Genomic DNA, 14,886 nt, shown 5'->3' on the forward strand with positions numbered 1-14,886 from the left:
ACTTGGCGACAAAGTTTTCAATTGCACAGGGCAGTGACCAAACTCACGCAGTGTGGAGAACGTACTGATTAGGTGGGATAGAGTCCAAGGATTACTAGGGCTGATCGCCTTTGGCCATTTCGTACTGGTCCTGGAGGCGGGAGTTTTTTGTTTGTCCCTGCGTGGGCGGGGACGGCTGTCTCCCCTGACACGGTTCCGCGGGAGGGTGGCGGTTACTGTCCTGTGCGTGCCTCGGCCGCGCGCTCCGCCTAGGTGCTCCTGGTTTATCTCGGCCCTGCAGGCGACACCGCGCCTTCCGCCAGCCCGCCCACCGCCCCCGGTCGGGAGCGCATGAGCAAGGGGCCGCCGCTTTGTGCTCGCCAAGCCTGCATCTCGAAGTGCGCGAAGGGAAGCACTCGTACGCGTCGCTTGCGCTCGCGGAGTTCGCCTGTTCGCCAGCAGTCCCAGCCTGTTACCAGCCACCGTTGACTGTGACCCCGGGCCCTAGCGCCTTCCCAGGCCGGCCGCCGCGCGTGTGAGTGCCCGGCCACAGGGAGAAGGGCGAACGCGGCTGGTGGGCTGCCGGGGGCTGCGGGGATTCGGCCTGGGAGGGTCGCCTCTGGCCGGGGCTTCGCTGGGCGCGCGCGCTGTGTCTCTGTAGTTCGGCTCCCGAGCTCGAAAGGGGGGGAAGTCAGTCTGGACGGTTCGACTGAGATTGGGGTAGACGCGGGAAGGAGATTGCTTGGGAAGGATCCAGTGAGATTTTGGAAAAACTTCTCACTATTTAGAAAGCACAGTGCAGATGCTTTGTGTAGGCGCTGCTTCCTTAGGGCACGTTTGGACGATCTGGCTGACTCATCTCAGCGTCTACATGAATGATTGTTAACTGCTCTGCCTCGGAGCACACGGATCTTCGCATTGGAGCCTTTGGTTTAACTTTGAACCGCTATTAAATTGCGTGAGTAAGTGATGAAATCCATCTGTGCCGTGTGCGTGTGTCTTGAAAAGTTGATGAGTATTGTTTGTACATTTGTTAGAAAATGAGATGACTAGGTTTTTAGCCTCTCCAGTTTCGTTTGAAAGTGAGTATGAAATAATAATAAAAAAAATAGTGACTGAAAATTCAGGATGGATTTTCAGAAAACCGTGGTTCAACTGATTCCTTGTGTGGTGGTGTGTTAACTCTTGCCTTTCCTCATATGTATGAAGCTAAATAGAGTTGATATTGTGGATGGATTAAAGGCTAAGCATGAAAGCTACTACGAGGTAGGGGGAAAATTTGCAAATACTAGTCTTTTTAGAGGGATTAACCAATATATTCAATGTTTTATCTTATCCCCATTTTGCTGAAAGTTTGCTAAAGAATCGTTAAGCTCCCTTTTGTAATTTTTCTGTGGATAGCTAAGTTTTAATGATACTTTTAAAAATGAACCAGCTTATTACAAAAATAATAATTATTAAAAATAATACTGAAAGGTTGAACAATATGAAAAATTACAAGGAAAAAAATCTAGGTTTTAACTCTACCACAGTTAAAAAATATACCTTGGAACGTAGCCTCATTTTATTTTCTTGCCTAATAGGAATGTAAAAGCTCATTTCTCTTTCAGGAAGAATACAAATGAAACATTAATCATAAATGTTTATTGGACATCTTTGTTCTAGGTACTGGGCATTCAGCAGGAGTCCCTCAGGGAACTTTTAATCTTTTGCATCACAACACAACCAAAATTTTATTTCTGTGTTTATTTTTATTAAAGATCCACAAAGCATTTGAGGTGCAAATAAATATTACAAGTGGAAAATAAAATGCGACCTAGAGTAGAAGTTTCGAGGAGAGGACAGCATTAGAATGGACATGAGCTGATTGTAGGGGTCCTATGCAGTTGTTAAAGTTTCATTCTGGAGCCCAGAATCAAAGGGAATGGTCAGTCACGCAGTTCTGTGAGGGTAAAGGGGGAAACATACCAGCTCTTCGCCAGAGCTTTTCCTGGCATTTATTTCTGAGAGAAATGTCTTATGTGTGTGCGACAGAGGGATGCAGAGGAGACCGAAGAATGGCAGTGGGAGAGCTTAGTGCCCACTGATAGTACGCACAATAGTGGCTTTTCTAAGACTTCTTGATCATTGTGGGAAACACTTGTTGGAGGCTAAGACTCTCAGGTTACATATGCAGCTTTCTGGTGGCTGCAGTGTATCCAGGGATAGATCTAGATTATATAGAGGGATAGATGGGCCTCATGTTCTTCAAATACTTTATTTCTGCACAAGTTTTTAATAGAAGTTTGGCAGCTCTTGATTATATCAAGTGGGAAGGTTTATTCTGTGTTTCTGAGGTTATAGGTTAGGGTTGAGATCTTTCATCGAAAGAACCTGAACCAGTGAAGAGCTCTAGAAGAAGCTAAAACTCATCTTTTAAAAAATTAGTTCCCACTTCACACCCACTAAAATGTCTATCAGCACAAGAACAGAAACTAGCAAGTGTTGATGAGAAACCCTATTCCATTGCTGGTGGGAATGTAAAATGGTGCAATGGTGTAGAAAATAGTTTGGCAGTTCCTCAAAAAGTTAAACATGAAATTGCCATATGACCCAGCACTTCCACTCCTAGAAGAAAGCAGGGACTAAACAGATACTTATACACCACAGCGTTTATTGCAGTATCATTCACAACAGTCAACCCATGTACTCATCAACAGATAAATGAATAAACATAATATGGTATGTATATACAATGGAATGTTAATGAGCCATAAAGAGAAATGAAGTTGTGATACATGCTATGACGTGAATGAACACTAACAAACTGTACTGGGTGATATGTCAGACGCAAGTCAGATTACACAAATATTGTTATGATCCCACATAGATTAAATTATTTAGAATAGACAAATGCATAGAGACAAAAGTTTATTAGTGGTTAAGGGGTAGGGGGAGGGAATGGGAGTTATTACTGAAGGGGTACTGGGTTTCTGTGATATAAAACTTTTGGAAATGAATAATGGTGATGGTAGCATAACATGATGACTAATGTCACTGAATGGTACACTTAAAAATGGTTAAAATGGCAAACTTTGTTACATATTTAAGATTACAACAGACTAGGAAGAAAGACCTGGTGAAATCTACTTCCGAAAATCAGTGAAAGCCCAATGGATTACAACTGCAATCTGCAACCAATCATGGGGATGACTCAGGACCAGGCAGCAGTTCATTCAGTTGTGCATGGGGTCACCATGAGTGAGGGGGGCTGACTGAAGGGCAGCTGACAATAACATAACATTGCACATGCCAAATGGATTCTGCCCATAATTTAGGTTTGAAATGGAATTTATTTCTTTTCTGTAAATCTCAGAATTTTGAGAAGCAGTGCTGCTGTCCACCTCTCATTTTCTATTCAGAAGCAGTTATGATTATTGAATATTACAAACTGGAAGGGAACAGGGACGTGGACCTTAATGTAGTAGACATGTATTAGACTCTTGAGAAAGGACTGGGTTCTAGACCCCAGACAGTATAGCTTTGGGCAAATTATAGCTCAAAGACTCAGCTTGATTTTTATCTTCTTCCTGATTTCCCCTTGGGACATTGGGATTCTGGAATTCTTAATCACTGTTCTCTTCCAGCTGCTCATCTCACCGTTCTCTTCCTGCTGCTCGTCACCAGTGGGGTGAATAGCATGCCTGGAGAGGAAGGGAAAGAGTGATGACTTCTCCAGGGCCTCTGCTAGTATCGTCTGAAAGCATCCCTACTCCCTTCCAGCCCCCACCCCAAATGCCTCTTCACAGCTCCAACTCTATTATTTTAATCTTATTGTACATATGTTTTTGAAAGAGTAAAATATTAAAAATCCTTACGTATTCATTCATATTTTATATTAAGCAGTATAATGTCTAATGATACTTTTTGTTGTCATAATTTCCTTTTCTGATCTATTAAAGTTTCCTAATACCTCATAAATTTCTACCTTTAGAAATTATTCTAATACCAAAATGTATAATTGTAACATATTCTCTTCATTATAACAACATTATAGTAATACAACTCTGAAGTCAATCTCATTATTTTTAGTAAATTTTTCCCACAGCAAATTTGATTCTGGCTCATTTTCTTTTAATTTCATTGGACTTGTGGTGAGAGTTTACAGCTCAAGTTTCTCATTCAAAAATTTATACACACATTGTTTTGTGACAGTGGTTGCAATCGCAGCAGTGTGACAGCATGCTCCCCCTTTCCACCTTGGGTTCTCTGTGCCATTCATCCAGTTCTTGTCTCTTCCTGCCTTCTCTTGTTTTTAGGCAGGATTGAACTAAGAAGCACGCTCCTCACGTGTGTTTTTTTTTGTTGTTGTTTTATAGGCCTGTCTAGTCTTTGTCTGAAAAGTGGGCTTCGGGAGTGGTTTCAGTTTTAAGTTTGCAGAGTGTTCTGGGGGACAGAGTCTCAGGGATTCCTCCAGTCTGTCAGACCGGTAAGTCTGGTCTTTTTATGTTAATTTGAATTTGAATTCTGTTCTACATTTTTAGTTCCTTTCATTTAAGTTAACAGGATTTTCTCTGAATCTGTTCCTTCTCAAATGTAAATGTTTTTTCTTCAGTTCTCCTGAACCCACAAGCCGAGTATTATTATTTATAGACTTGCCATTGTTTTCCCTGATTGGGCAGGGTGGAGGAGGTGGGAATTGCTGTGTGGCAAAAGTGCCTCCTGCCTGCAGACATCCTGGACCCTTCCTTATCCTCTCCCACCCCACCCATGTTGCAGGCAAGGTGTGTACCTGGCATCTTAAGATGTATATCTGAAAGCCATTTTCCTCTAGAAACCTTGTGCTTCTTCTCCAAGTACTTCTATTATGTCTGGTAATGTATTGGGGACAACAGAAATAAGGCTTCAAAGAGCTCTCAATGGCCCCATCGATGCTCTTGGATTGTCATGTAGCCTCTTAAGTGGTCTCCTGTCTCCCCCACTCCCCAAAGTTCCCCACTGAAATCAGAGTGATCCATTTACATACACACCGTTGGAACTCCGCTCCGTTGCTCAAAACTCTGGTGACATCCAGTCTCAGAGTGAAAGCCAAAGTTCTTATGGTGGCCAGTGGTAGGTGCTGCCTGACCTGGCTGTGTCCTCTTATCTCCCTCTGTCTGCTTCAGCCCCACTGGCCTTACTGTTGCTCATACTAGCACTTGAACTTGGCACATGCCTTTTCCAGCTAGACATCCTCAGGTTTCTGGCCTTCCCTGACCACCCTTCCCCTTTTACTTTGTTTTTTTTTTCCAGGTTGTAAATATTAATTATTTTATTTTTGTTATGTATTATTTAAAAAATAATTTTTTTATTGTGCTTTAGGTGAAAGTTTACAGAGCAAATAATTTCCCATTCCATAGTTTGTACATAATGTGTTCTGTGACAAACATCTTCTGCCATTTGAGCTTTTTAAGTTATGTTTGGTGTCTGTTTATGCTATATATTAGGGCTTCTAATGTAGTCAGAATAAGGCCAGGGGCTGACCCTGGGAACAGACCATCAATTGCTCCTACGCAAGTCCAAGTCGAAGAAAATTAGGACAAGTCCATGAGAGCCAAAGTACGGCTTTGCGTGTATCCCACCTGAATTTAGAGACTATCTCAAGAATAAATTTGATCTACTGGCCCCCGGCACAGGTGGCTGGGCATTGGGGCAGGTGCTTCTGGTTCACAGGCTCCCAGCACCGGTGGCTGGGTGGAGCAGCTGGTGCTTCAGGTGTGGATGGGTGGAAGAAGGGGCGTAGGCATCTTTCATTCAGAGCCTGTTATGTTGAACTGTGAGACATGAGAGAATCATTCCTTATTTATAAACTCTTTACACATCAGAAGAAACCCTGGTGGCATAGTGGTTAAGTGCTACGGCTGCTAACCAAAGGGTCAGCAGTTTGAATCTGCCAGGCGCTCCTTGGAAACTCTATGGGGCAATTCTACTCTGTCCTACAGAGCTGCTGTGAGTTGGAATCGACTCTATGGCACTGGGTCTGTTTTACAACATCAGAAATCAGATGATCATCTGTAAAATAAATGATTTGTTGTATAATTTGTGGGAATGAAAGAATTGTTCATTTTTAACTTTGTGAAGTTATGTATCTCTTGCTGTTACAGATATATAAACTTGACAAACTTCCTAACCTCCTCACTTTTAATTATAGCCTCAAGGCTCAGTCCTTGGACTTCTGTATCTATAACACTCCTTTCATGACCCTGTCCATTCTCAGCAGGGCCTTAACATCACATATGGATGTCTCTATACTTCTAGCTGAGACTTCTCCTAAACTCTAGACCAGTGCCTCCAACCCTCTACTTGATGTATCTACTTGAATGCCTAAAAAAAATCTCAGAGTTGGGTATGTCCCAAACTCATGCTCTGAAACCAAAGTGAAGAAATGGTTTCAAGGAGGGAGTATTCAGCTCTGTCAGTATTGTTGATGGTTTGCTTAAGAGGAGGACTAAGAATTGAGCATTAGTATACTAAACCCGACTGAAACATGCGTCCTTTAAAAAAGTATGTTTTATGGTATGTAAATTATATATTAATAAAGAATTGATTATTGGCTGTGTCACTTTGAAGGGTACCTGATTTTGTCAAGAGCAGTTTTGGTATAAAGGTGGGGTGAGGGTGGGGCGAAAGCTGAAAGTTGTGGGTTCATAAGAATGAAAGGAGAAAAATGAAGACTGGCGGTTGTAGATAGCCGTTTGGAGGAACAGTGGGCAGGGGCTGTGGTATCTTCTTTTTTTTTTTTAAATGTGTTGTTAGTTGCCGATTCCAGCTCATGGTGACCCCACATATGCAGAGTAGAGCAGCTCCATAGGGTTTCCAGGGTTGTGACATTTCAGAAGCAGATCACGAGGCCTGTTTTCGGAGATGCCTCTGGGTGTGTGCGAACCGCCAAACTTTTGGGTAGTAGTTGAGTGCTTAACTGTTTGCATCACCTAAGAACTCTTTTTTTTTTTTTTTTTACTATTTTTTAAAATTATGCTTTAGATGAAGGTTTACAGAGCAAATTAGTTTCTCATTAAACAATTAATACACATACTGTTTTGTGACACTGGTTGCCAACCCCACAATGTGTCAGCACTCTCCACTGTTGACCTTGGGTTCTTTGTTATCAGCTTTCCTGTCTCCTCCTGCCTTCTTGTCCTTGCCCCTGGGGTGGTGTGCCCATTTAGTCTCCTTTTGTTTTCTGGGCCTGTCTAATCTTTGGCTGAAGGCTGAAGGGTGAACCTCAGGAGTGACTTCAGTACTGAGTTAAAAGGATATCTGGGGGCCATATTCTCAGGTTCTCTCCAGTCTCTGTCAGACCAGTAAGTCTGGTCTTTTTGTGTGTGTGTGTGAGTTAGAATTTTGTTCTACATTTTTCTCTAGCTCTGTCCGGGACCCTCTGTTGTGATCCCTGTCAGGGCAGTCAGTGGCAGCCGGGCACCATCTAGTTGTGCTGGACTCAGTCTGGTGGAGGCTGTGGTAGTTGTGGTCCATTAGTCCTTTGGGCTAATCTTTCCCTTGTGTCTTTGGTTTTCTTCATTCTCCCTTGCTCCATGTGGGGTGGGATCAGTGAAGTATCTTAGCTGGCTGCTCACAAGCTTTTAAGATTGCAGATGTTACTCACCAAACTAGGATGTAGAACAAATTTTCTTTATAAACTGTTATGCCAATGGAGCTAGATGTCCCCCAAGACTATAGCCCCCAGCCCTCAGCCCAGTAGCTTAGTCTCTCAGGGTATTGTATGTCTGTGAAGCAGATTACCAGGCCTGTCTTTGGAGGTGGTACTTCTGGGTGGGTTCAAGCTGCCAGCCTTTCAGGTAGTAGTTGAGTGCTTAACTGTTTGCATCACCTAGGGACTCCTCTTTTTTTTATGAGAATTATAAAATTTTTATAACTGTCAAATCAGCTGTGACTCATGGCGAAACCCATGTGTGTCAGAGTAGAACTGTACTCCATAGTGTTTTCAGTGGCTGCTTTTTTGGGGAGTATATCACCAGGCCTTTCTTTCAAGGCATTTCTGGGTGGATTTGAACCTCTAACCTTTCAGTTGTCAGGAGGCATATTAACCACTTGTACCATCCAGACACTAGAGAAGGAAAAATTGATGCAGGGGAGAAAAAGTGAAGGGTGTTAGAAGTTGCTAAAGAGATGTCCTTGAATATGTCACAGGGAATGAGAAGTGGTGCATAAGTAGAGAGGGATTAACCTTAGCTAGGAACAGAGAAGTCATTGGAGTTGGCCTCTGATAACTAAAACAAGCTGGAAAGATAGGAGATGGTATGTGAGAAGCCAAGCCCGTTGCTGTCCAATCGATTCTGACTCCTAGTGACCCTATAGGACAGAAGAGAACTGCCCTGTAGGGTTCCTAGGGAGTGGCTGGTGAATTTGAACTGCCAGCCTTTTGGTTAGCAGCCAATCTCTTAACCACTGTGCCAATCCTGTTCACAGTGGCAGGGTGGGAGAGTGCACAGCTGAGGTAATGGGGAGGAGGACAAGATCATTAGAAGAAAGGAGGTCAAGGAAATTAACTTCAGTCACCAACATACTAAATTTTAAAATTGTGTTGTTGTTAGGTGCCCTGAGTTGGTTCTGGCTCATAGTGACCTTAAGTATTACAGAACAAAACTTTGTCCGATCCTGCGCCATCCTCACAATCATGGCTATTTGAGCCCATTGTTGTAGCCACTGTGTCAGTCCATCTCATTGAGAGTCTCCCTCTTTTTCCTTAACGGTGTAAATCCATCGATACAGCTCAGAAAACAGCTCAAACATTGACCCATAGCACAATCAAACATGGGTTTATAGTGTTTTAAAAAGTGAAGAGCAGTATGTTATTGCATGAAGACCTGAAGAGATGACGTAGTTTGTCATCCATGAGTCTTGTTCTGTGCTTTAGGTGAAATTTTACAGCTCAAGTTAGTTTCTCATTCAAAAATTTATACACATATCGTTTTGCGACATTGGTTGCAATCCCTGGAATGTGACAGCACGCTCCTCCTTTCCACCCTGGATTTCCTGGGTCCATTCTTCTAGTTCCTGTCCCTTCCTACCTTCTTGTCTTGCTTTTGGACGGGAGTTGCCCATTTGGTCTTGTATATTTGATTGAACTAAGAAGCACGTTCCTTATGTGTGTTATTTTTTATTTTATAGGCCTGTCTATGTCTGAAAAGTGGGCTTTGGGAATGATTTCAGTTCTGAGTTAGCAGTGTGTCCGGGAGCCATAGTTCTCGGGGGAGCCCTTGAACTGCCTTTCTTGTCCAAACATATCCCATCTGATTTTCTGCAGTAGTCTCCTAACTGATTCCTCTTCCTCTGCCAGTCTCCATACATCAGTCAGAGTGGTCTTTTAAAAATATTATTAAAATCAAGACTCTTTCCTGCTTAAAAGGCCTCAGTAGCTTTTCCATGACAGTATAGACCTTCCGTGATGTGGTCTCTTTCTGTCTGTCCAAACTTTCTTGCCACATTTCCTAGATCATGCTCCTAAAAGATGTGGGCGATCCTAGAGTGCCTAGGGTCCCCAGAATGCCAGACTCGGACTGTTCCCTTGGCTTAAAGACTTCGACTTCATACTCAAACTCTACATTACTGAGCTATCTTTGGACCTGAATACTGTGTCAACATTGGGTGCTTCAGAGTAGATCAAAGGAGAGACAACATGAAAACCCATTGAAAGGCAGAAGACATTTTAAATGCAAGGGATACTTTATGGAAGTTAAAATTCAGATTTTGAGTTTCTTTTCTAACAAGAGTATTCAATATGATCCTACTTCTGTTTCCATGCCATTGATAATTTTGTGACAATCACCTGACAGTGACTTGAGAAACCTAACGCCTTGTAACATTTGTAATCCCAGGGCATTAACTTCAGTATGTAGGTTAACAAGGTATGTGTTTATACAGTATGCTGTTAAGGCTATGAGACCAAACCCAACTCTTCTTCTGCTATTATCCTTAGGTGAAAAATGTAAGGGAAGGGAGGGCCCAGAACTCTTGACCTGAGGCTGCTATGGTTTGTACCATCCTGTGCAATAATTATAACTGAGCAGGGCTTTTGAGAGGTCTTTGGAATCTGTATACTTTTCTTAGCTCTTTGCTGTTTTCATTGTATTGTTCACTGTGTTTAGAGTAGACTTCATAATTAAGAGTACGGTATATATTGAAGAAAAATGTTTGAGCTTTTCAAACAGAAAAGATGTTGTCTTACTGTTTGGAAAGCAGTAAGAAATGGGTTCAGAGAGGAGAGGTGAGATAGGTAGACCACCAAAAAGGGAACAGGTGGAAAGGGGAAAACAACCTTACCATACATAGCCTATCAATCTTGTTGGAAAATACTCTTCCAGCTGGCTAGCAATATAATGGAAACCCTGGTAGTGTACTGGTTAAGAGCTACGTCTGCTCATCAAAAAGTCCCCAGTTCGAATACTCCAGGCACTCTTTGGAAATTCTGGGGCAGTTCTGCTGTGTCCTGTAGGTCGCGATGAGTCAGAATTGACTCGATGGCGACAGGTTTGGTTTTTTGCTTAAGAGATGTAATGAGCAGGCTAAGTTCAAGTGAGTTGAGAAGCCATTTGGAGACTTCTTTTATGCAAAGACTTAGGGTCTTTGAATGGGTAAAATAGATAGACAGTGATGAGGACTCAATTAAAATAAACAAGTACTGTGGAAGCAGGGAAACAGCAACCAGGTGGGAGGCTGATTTTTGCTACAGGTAAATTTGGATGTGATTTAGGTTTATTTCTTTATATTAAAGAAGATAGTGCTAGTTCAATGATAATAACACACACGCCCAGGAAACTTCTGATCATGGAGAAAGACTAATGTTCACTTGAAGGTAGTTCTAACTTTTAGTAAGTCACCTAAACCCAGTATACTGTATTAAGTAGAGATTGAGTACTTTGAGGTTAGAAAAAAGCTGAGGTGTTGTATAAAACTGATGCATCTGTCAGTTTGTCGTACTGTGGGGCTTGTGTGTTGCTGTGATGCTGGAAGCTATGCCGCCGGTTTTCGTATATCAACACGGTCACCCCTGGTGGGCAGGTTTCGGCTGAGCTTCCAGATTAAGACTAAGAAGAAGGACCTGGTGGTCTACTTCTGAAAAGAATTAGCCAGCGAAAACCTTAAGAATAGCAGCAGAACATTGTCTGATATAGTGCCAGAAGGTCAGCCCCTCTGGTTGGAAGGCACTGAAAAGATGACAGGGGGTGGAGACAAGCTTTTGGGACCTTCATTTGCTGATGTGGTACAACTCAGAAAGAGAAGAAACAGCTGCAAACATCCATTAATAATCAGAACATGGAATGTATGAAGTATGAATCTTGGGAAATTGGGAATCGTCAAAAATGAAATGGAATGCGTAAAGATCAACATCCTAGGCATTACTGAGCTGAAATGGACTTGTATTGGTCATTTTGAATGGGACAATCATATGGTCTATGTCATGGATTGAGCTGTGTCTCCCCAAAAATGTATGTATCAACTTAGTTAGGCCATGTGTGATTGTCCTCCATTTTGTGATTATAATTTTATGTTAAGAGGGCTAGGGTAGGATTGTAATACCACCCTTACTAAGGTCACCTCCCTGATCCAAGGTAAAGGGAATTTCCCTGGGGTGTGGCCTGTACCACCTTTTATTTCTCAAGAGATAAAAGTAAAGGGAAGCAAGCAGAGAGTTGGGGACCTCATACCACCAAGAAAGCAGCACCAGGAGCAGAGTACATCCTTTGGACCCAGGGTCCCTGCACCTGAGAAACACCTTGACCAGGGGAAGACTGAGGACAAGGACCTTCTTCCAGAGCCGACAGAGAGGGAAAGCCGTCCCATGGATCCGACACAGTGAATTTGGACTTGTAACCTACTAGATTTTGAGAAAAGAAATTTCTCTTTATTAAAGCCATCCACTTGTGGTATTTCTGTTACAGCAGCACTAGATGACTAACACAGTCTACCATGCCCGGAATGACAACTTGAGGAGGAATGACATCGCATTCATCTTCAAAAAGAACATTTCAAGATTTATCCTGAAGTATAATGCTTTCAGTGATAGCATCATATCCATATGCCTACAAGGAAGACCAGTGAATACGACTATTATTCAAATTTACACACCAACCACTAAGGCCAAAGATGAAGAAATTGAAGATTTTTTACCAACTTCTGCAGTCTGAAGTGATCAAACATGCAATCAGGATGCACTGACAATTACTGCTGATTGAAATGAGAAAGTTGGAACAAAGAAGGAGGATCAGTAGTTGGAAAATATGGCCTTGGTGATAGAAATGATGCCAGAGATTGCAGGATTGAATTTTGCAAGACCAACGACTTCTTCATTGCAAATACCTTTTTTCAGCAACATAAACGGCAACTATACACATGGACCTCGCCAGATGGAATACACAGGAATCAAATCAACTACATCTGTGGAAAGAGACGATGAAAAAGCTCAATATTATCCGTCAGTCAGAACAAGGCCAGGATCAGAACATCAATTGCTCATTTGGAAGTTCATGTTGAAACTGAAGAAAATTAGAACAAGTCCACAAAAGCCAAAGTACAACCTTCAGTATATCCCACCTGAATTTAGAGACCATCTCAAGAATAGATTTGATGTGTTGAACACTAATGATCTAGGACCAAACAAGTTGTGGAATGACGTTAAGGACATTACACATGAAGAAAATAAGAGGTCATTAAAAAGACAAGAAAGAAAGAAAAGACCAAAATGGATGTCAGAAGAGACTCTGCAACTTGCTCTTGAACATCGAGTAGCCAAAGCAAAAGGAAGAAATGAAATAAAAGAACTGAACTGAAGATTTCAAACGACAGCTCGAGAAGACAAAGTATTATGAAGACATGTGCAAAGACCTGGAGATTGAACACCAAAAGGGAAGAACACGCTCAGCATTTCTCAAGGTGAAAGAACTGAAGAAAAAAATCAAGCCTCGAGTTGCAATTCTGAAGGATTCTACGGAGAAAATATTAAACGATGCAGGAAGCATCAAAAGAAGATGGAAGGAATACACAGAGTCACTATACCAAAAAGAATTGGTCAACAACTTCAACCATTTCGGAAGGTAACATGATCAGGAACTGATGGTACTGAAGGAAGAAGTCCAAGCTGCACTGAAGGCACTGGCGAAAAGCAAGGCTCTGGGAATTGATGGAGTACCAGTTGAGATGTTTCAACAAATGGGTGCAGCATTGGAAGTGCTCACTAGTCTATGCCAAGAAATATGGAAGACAGCTACCTGGCCAACTGACTGGAAGAGATCCATATTTATGCCTATTCCCAAGATAGGTGATCCAACTGAATGTGGCAATTATCAAACAATATCATTAATATCACATTGCAAACAGTCCCTGGCAACCTCTGATCTACTTTCTGTCTAGGAATTTGCCTAGACTAGATATTTCATATAAGTGGAATCATACAGTGTTCTTTTTGTGTCTGGCTTCTTTCACTTACCATAGCGTTTTCAAGGTTAATCCCCGTTTTCTGGCTGAATAATATTCCATTGTATGGATGTACCACAATATGTTTATCCGTTCATCTGTGGACACTTGGGTTATTTCCACTTTTTGGCTATTTTGAATGATTCTATGAATATTGGCATACAAATATCTGTTTTAGTCGCAGTTCTTTTGGGTATACACCTAGGAGTGGAATTGCTGGATTGTATGGTAATTCTGTGTTTAACCTTTTGATAAAGGCAAACAGCTGCTGTGCTATTTTACATTCCCACTAGCAATGCACAAGTGTTTGAATTTCTCCACATCCTTGTTATTTTCCGTTTTTTTTTTTTTTTTTTAATTAAAGCTATCCTAGTGAGGAAACCCTGGTGGCGTAGTGGTTAAGTGCTACGGCTGCTAACCAAAGGGTCGGCAGTTTGAATCTGCCGGGTGCTCCTTGGAAACTCTATGGGGCAGTTCTTTTCTGTCCTATGGGGTCGCTATGAGTTGGAATCGACTCGACGGCACTGGGGTGGGGGCGAGCGAGTGTGATGTGGTATCTTGTTGCAGTTTTGATTTCCATTTCCCTAATGACTAATGATGTTGAGCACCTTTTCATGTGCTTTTTGGCTGGTCATTCATGTATCTTCTTCGAAGAAATATCTGTTTAAGTCCATTGTCCATTCTTTGTCTCTTTGTTGATGAGGTACTGGAGTTTATTTTGATGTATTCTGAATATGAAACCCTTATCAGATACATAATTTGCAAATATTTTCTCCCATTCTGTACATCATCTTTTCATTTGTTTATGTCCCTTAATGCATATAAGTTTTTAATTTTGATGAAGTCCAACTTACCTATTTTTTATTTTGTCGATCATGCTTTTGATATCATAGTTAAGGATCTGTTGCCAAATCTAAAGTCATGAAGATTTACCCCATTTTTTTTTTTTTTTAAGGAGTGTTATGGCTTTAGTTTTTACATTTAGTTCATTCATCCATTTTGAGTTAATTTTCATATGTATTGTGAAGTACGGGTCCAACATCATTATTTTGCATGTGAAAATCCAGTTGACCCAGCACCATTTGCTGAAGAGACTTTCCACGTTGAATAGACTTTGCACCCTTGTAAAAAACCTGTTAGCCATAGCTACAACTGCTAACCAAAAGGTCGGCAGTTCGAATCCACCAGGTGCTCCTTGGAAACTCTATGGGGCAGTTCTACTCTGTCGTATAGGGTCCCTGAGTCGTATTGAGGGCAATGGGTTTGGTTTTCTATAGATGAATATGAGTTTATTTCTAGAATCTCAATTCTTTAAAAAAATTTTTTTTTAATTGAACTTCATTTTTTTTCACATTTTTTTTTTGTTTACTTTTTTATTGAACTTTAGATGAAGGTTTACAGAACAAACTAGTTTCTCATCAAAGAGTTAGTGCACACATTGTTCTATGACATTGG

General features: G+C 41.6%; 1 protein-coding gene across 5 annotated transcripts in view; it reads left to right on the plus strand.

Moving 5' to 3' along the window:
- Positions 1 to 286: 286 nt before the first annotated feature.
- Positions 287 to 14,886, plus strand: part of ABCG2 (ATP binding cassette subfamily G member 2 (JR blood group)) — an 81,235-nt gene continuing 66,635 nt past the window's right edge. For 2 of the 5 annotated variants that reach the window (XM_023553264.2, XM_064285578.1), the window contains exons 1-2: positions 404 to 514; positions 4,338 to 4,447. The gene's annotated coding sequence lies outside the window, so the exon portion shown is untranslated. Of the gene's footprint in view, positions 515 to 622; positions 942 to 4,337; positions 4,448 to 14,886 lie in introns of those variants that run through there. The other 3 variants (XM_023553265.2, XM_003414086.4, XM_023553266.2) reach the window with 3 other exon arrangements.

Source organism: Loxodonta africana, chromosome 5 (genome assembly GCF_030014295.1).
Source record: "Loxodonta africana isolate mLoxAfr1 chromosome 5, mLoxAfr1.hap2, whole genome shotgun sequence".
In the NCBI taxonomy this organism is placed as follows: Eukaryota; Metazoa; Chordata; class Mammalia; order Proboscidea; family Elephantidae; genus Loxodonta; species Loxodonta africana.